Source organism: Mercurialis annua, linkage group LG4, assembly GCF_937616625.2.
Source record: "Mercurialis annua linkage group LG4, ddMerAnnu1.2, whole genome shotgun sequence".
NCBI classification, from domain to species: domain Eukaryota; kingdom Viridiplantae; phylum Streptophyta; class Magnoliopsida; order Malpighiales; family Euphorbiaceae; genus Mercurialis; species Mercurialis annua.
Window position 1 is genome coordinate 21,500,947 of NC_065573.1, and position 6,020 is coordinate 21,506,966.

Below are 6,020 nucleotides of genomic sequence, written 5' to 3' on the forward strand. Positions count from 1 at the left end.
GTAATTATGTGCCTAAAGAAAAGAAAGAAAAACAAAAGAAAGAAAGAATAAAGAAAGATTTTCATTTAAAGAAAAAAAAAAAAAAAAAAAAAGAGAGTAAAAAGAAAAGTTGAATAAAAGGCATGAAAATCAAATTGAAGTTCAAATGTGCAAGAAAATTCCAAGTTAGACAAATAATTGTGAATAAATACCTAGTTGTCAAGTCAAATTTTTTGTAGCCAAAATTATCCTTTTCTACCTACCCCCTAACCCCTAGCCAAGTTACAACCCATTTAAGACCATATGATAGCAATTGATTACCGAACTAAGTAGGGGAGAATCGGACTAAAAGCAAGCCTATGGTGAATTAGCATTTTTCTTGAGCTTAATTGTGTGCACCCCCAAACACTTGTGTGTTAGAGTGAATCTTGTGAGAATTAATATGCTTTTAAATTGATGCCTATGTTTGCTATGCCTTGATTGCCTTCTTATCACTTGACCAAGTAATGCATGTCCCTTAGATGACCTTAATGACTTGAATTGTTCAACAAAAACCTTAAGCCAATGCAAGTGTAGTCTAATTGTCATCTCATTTTGTCATTAAAAGTGCATTCATCTTTTGTGTGCATCATTAGCGGTTGTTGACTTTAGGCGAGATCATTTGAGCCATTGTTGAATAGGAGTTCATTTGTTGATGCTTGTTCAAGATCGCCATGGTTATTTTCCGTTTAATTTGCCTAAGTTCATTTCTTGCTTGGGGACAAGCAAAGCTTTAGTGTGAGGAGGTTTGATAGGAGTATTTTTACTCCTATCTTTAGCGTCGTTTCCGCATGCTTTATTAACGTTTTATCACGGTTTTATGGTATTTCGTATGCCTTATTACGTGTTTTAGTATTTCAGGTACTTAGGAGCATTGCGGAAGCATTTTGGTGCAAAAGTTGGAAAAGACGACAAAAGCGATGCGGAAGCTCATTTGCAAATCTGAAAAGCTGACCCCGGGGCACTAATTGACCAATTTGGACTAGCTCGAAGCCTCAAATGAGCTCGTGATCTTCATGAAAGTTAAAGTAGACGTCCTGAGCTTTCCAACGGTTCAAGAATCGACTTAATCGGACATTTCTACACCGAGTTACGAAGGTTTGAAGATCGAGATTTGGAGCAGAAAATGGCAGCTCGAATCGGGCTTCTCATTTAGCCCAAGGAGCTCTATTCGAACTTGGGCTTGCTGGAATGGGGAAATCTTAATTCAAGATGCATTAAGGCTTTATTAATTTGCTATTTTGGGCCCAACACATGTGTAATTGAATGTTTGTCTTTTTCCTTCTTTTGTAAGTACTATATATATGGGGCCTTATCTTTATTTTAGGTATAGAAGATTTTGCTAGACATTATTCTATTTTGTACTTTTGAATCTTCTCCTAATTTTAGAAATCCCCAAGTGTAGTCCTTACCTTCTTCAATAGAATTTCCAGATTTTCATATTTTCCTCCATTGTTGAATACTTAAGCTTTTTCTATTGAAGATTTATTCTCATTTTATTATTGAAGTATTATCTTATTGAATGTTATTGGCTTGGGTTTCTACAAAGGTAATTAGATCTATCTCTCAATGATTTATTATTCTATTTGCTTGATGTTTGTTGTTTTAGCCATGGTTGGCTAAACCCCTTTGTTTGGGGGTTGAAATGAAGTTTAGAAATGTATGATTTGGGTTAGGGTTTGGGCTTATTGTTGTTGTTCTAATTGATTTCCCTAATGCTTGTTTTAGTTTAGCTACCTAAAACATGATTCTAGGTTGGTTAACACTTTGAGAGAAGGTTAATTAATTGGATAGATCAATTAGGATCCTAATTAATGACACCATGAGAGTGGGTTAGAAATTAGGAAACCTTAGAGTGGATTGTTAATCGCCAATTGGCTTGTTAATCGTGTTTAGTGCCACGAGAGTGGATTAGGCTTGGTTAGTTGGCTTGTTTGTGATTTTATAACTCCTTGAGGCTCGAGAGAGCGGGAGTTATGCTTTAGGAACGCTCGGTTCACTTGTTGAAGCCCTAGACCCGAACCATTGATTGCATGACCTAAGCGTAGTTTCGACCTCCAAACCCCTATATTAATTGAGTTATCCGTAATTGTTTAAGCGCTTTAGTCTTCTAGAATTGTTGTTTAATTGTTAATTGAAAGTTTTATTTTAGTTAATTGCTATTGTCAAATTGATACTTGAATTCAAATTCCAATTGTCTATTGTGCTAAACGAATTGAATCGCAACTAAGTTCATTCTCATCGATAATCACTCTTGAATTCACTCCTTGTGGGATCGATAACTCGGACTTAGGTCCACTCTATTACAAGTTGGGTTTATTCTCAACACATACCACTTGATCCGTCAAACTCTTTTAGTCTTAACTTAAGTATACTAACATCAAATCTCTATAGGTGTTCCTTTCTTCACGTTGATACTATCTTTATATCCATCGTCCGATCATTGGCACACAATTCCTTATATCAGTTACTTTTACTACTAACTGATTCTTAATGTCGTTGGGTTATTGCGGTACTTCTGATGCTTGTATATTCCCACTTTACCTTGTTAGGTTCCCGTTGACCTTTATCGCATTTATGACCTTTGCAGGCCTTGGACTAGGTTGCATTCGCCTTTGTCACCTCGATCTTCCTTCTTGTGCCTCATATACTTGCTGTGCAACAGCATGCATTCGCGCAATTCCACGTTCCTAGTATAGCGATTATATAAAGGAATACTGATAAATTCCTTACTAATTATCACGTCTAATCGCGGTCCACGTATGTTGGACCCTAGGGACGTCTCCTTCCTTTAAACCTTCTATGATTACGTCTCTTATTGCAAGTCTTATGAGTGTTCTGACTCATCGTATACTGGCCAATTATCTAAACATATACTCGCATTGTATATGTTAAACGCATAATACTATCGTAGCTATAAGCATCTATGTTGGCCGAATTCAAGAAAATCAGTGTCCCCTAGATTTTCTTGATTACATATCGTAACTTAAGTCTTGTGAGCATTCCGCTCACATAGACTTAATCAAACATTAAGTATATCAAACACAATATACAAGTCATACGTTATTCATCAGATATGTTTTACTATCCGGACACATATCTACTATCCAGACTAAATTCATTAGCTAGAGACACAAATTCTATATTCTCACAACTATACGTATTCATTCACCTTATAGCCCAGATCACAGCTTGCTCGCGAGCATCTCACTTCCGTCTCAGAGTTCTGGTCTAGGTATACTCACATTAAAAACAAAACTCTTTGAAAACTCTTTCAAATAAAACGACTCATTTAAAAATTTCATTTAAATCTTAGCAAAATTGTGCACTAGGGTGATGACGTCTCTCATCCCCAAAGAGTTGCCACATCTCACCTCTTCGTCTGAACATAATGCATATGATGCATGTCTTATTAATGCATGTATTGATGTATGTAGTGATGCATTTCTATCAATGTCGTGGCAATTATCAATGACTATTACGGGTCTAGGCACAATTATGCTTTTAGAATCGTTGAAACAAATAGCTTTTAAAAGTTATAAACTTCGAGTTTTGTAAGTTCTCTAGACCTTTAAACTCTGCTTCTGGAAAGTTCCTCAACTTCTACAACTTTGCATTCCTTCTTCTCACTCTTTCTGAAATTTCAATCGATCGAATCCAATAACATCGCTCATGCTATCTGGTGCTAAGCACACATGTATATATAACATCAAATCGCAATCATAACAATTATTTTCTATTCAGAGGAGGCAATACATTTCCCAGAATCTTCATCTGAAATGCATATCATATATGCACGTCTCATCAAAACAATATATACGTATATATCTCGTATATACGTGTCACAAGAAACAAGTAAGCATTTCATAAATCAACTTATCCCAAATCAAATCACACTAACGACTTGGATCAGACAAACCCCAACTCTATAGCTGCAGTAGTTCCTAGGTTACTCAACCGACAAACACATTTTAGCAGAGGTAACTGGACCAACTGCTCTGATACCACAATTGTCACGACCCAATTTATTGAGCCGAGACCGGCACTAGGGAATGGGAGTGGTAGCTCCGAAACCCGTAGCAAGCCTAAAACCACTATTAATTTTTCGCATTTAAAATTATAATATCATATATAAACCTTTTGAGAAAACTCTTTTGTATAATATAATTGTAGATATTAAAATATCATATTACAGTTTACATTCAAAACTAACTATTTGAAATCCAGATGTCTATCTAATACTGACATCTACTGACTACTGCAGCTCTAGGAACTCATGCTTGTGCAAGTCCAATGACTTTTGGCACAATGGAGATGGTTTGTCTGATCCGACTCTGCTTACCTGCAAACATCAGAGTGAGGGGTCAGTATTTGGGAAAATACTGAGTGAGTTTGCAAGTTACTTATAGTATTATTAAAATATAGCGTTACACGCTGAATACATATATAAATTTATGATTTAAACAAACATTATTAATTTTCAAAGTGTGAGTCCAACTCACTAGATACGGGGACTTCCAGACTACACCGTAGCCGAGTGCTCACTCGTATCGAAATCATAAAGTGTGAGTCCAACTCACTGGTGGCCCAGCCACTGGTGGGCCCAGCCCACTAGATACGGGGACTTCCAGGCTACACCGTAGCCGAGTTCACTCTGCGTATCTAATTCATAACATATTATGCATACACATATATTACCTTACTTCTTAATTACAAAGTCAGACACTCTAGACTGACTCACTAATGATCACACAGCCTATTGACACCCAATAGGTAGTTGGTCTCTTTGGACCGCACATTAGAAATTCATCTTCAAACAATGAATACAAGAAATTCATATAATCAAATCTATCAAACAAAACAGCTTATATGAGCAAATCATATAGATACGAGATATTTGATAACAATACTCGTAATATAAGAAAATAACTTTTATACTAATAATACGCGAAAGTAAATTTGCCACTCACAGTGATCGCTATCCAAAACTGCATTATTATAATCCCGCAAGCGTAAGCTCCATGCGTTGTCCAATCACATGCCCATTTCAGCTAAATGACTTGGTAGCTTGTCGGTACGTCAGTTACTTAATCGAGTTACCTATACGTTTAATCCATAAACGTGGGCTTAGTATTCAAACTCCTAAGTTATAAACTTAGGTTAACATAATCGTATTTCAAATACGACTCTTAACTTTGAAAATCTCTTAATCACACTTTTCTTTTAAACGTCCTAGTTTACGTTTTGATATTCAATCGAATCACGATTGATTACGCGACTTAAAATTGTTTGAAATCAAGTTTCCGCGTTGCGTCAGGGCTCTGGAAGCCAAAATCGTCGATTTCCGCTAACGAGGGACTGCACGTTCGTGCAGCAGTGTACTGCACGTTCGTGCAGTACGCTGCACGATCGTGCAGTTGCTGTGCTGCACGATCGTGTAGCACTTGCTACACGTTCGTGCAGCAGTCTGCACGAACGTGCAGTCTGCTGCACGTTCGTGCAGCCTTTGGCTGCACGATGTGCAGCCCCGGGGTTCATTCCCCGGGCCATTTCCGACGTGCTACGACATGCTAAATCGATCCGTAACGCTTAATAACATCAAAAACTCAAGATTCAAGCTTAAAACGTCGAATTTAAACTCAAAATCATTAAAACGGTAAAACCGCTCAAAACCCTAAACCAAAACGTCAAGCTTACCTTGATTTGAAGCTTAAAGATGATAGAGAATTGAATTCTTAATCCATCGGCGCGAGAATCACTCGATTTGGACGAGAAACGGCGAAACCGCGGCGGATCGAATCCATCGTCATCTTCCTTCTCTCTTTCTCTGGATCATCTGATCCTTCTTTCTTTCCTTCTTAAGAAACATATATATATCTTGGCTAATGTGCCATTTTGATCCTCCATTTCTTTAGCATAAACCAATTCCCTTTTAAACTTTCTAATTTAACCAAATGGTTAAATTATTTTTTTAACTCAATTACTTTCGTATTATTTATATT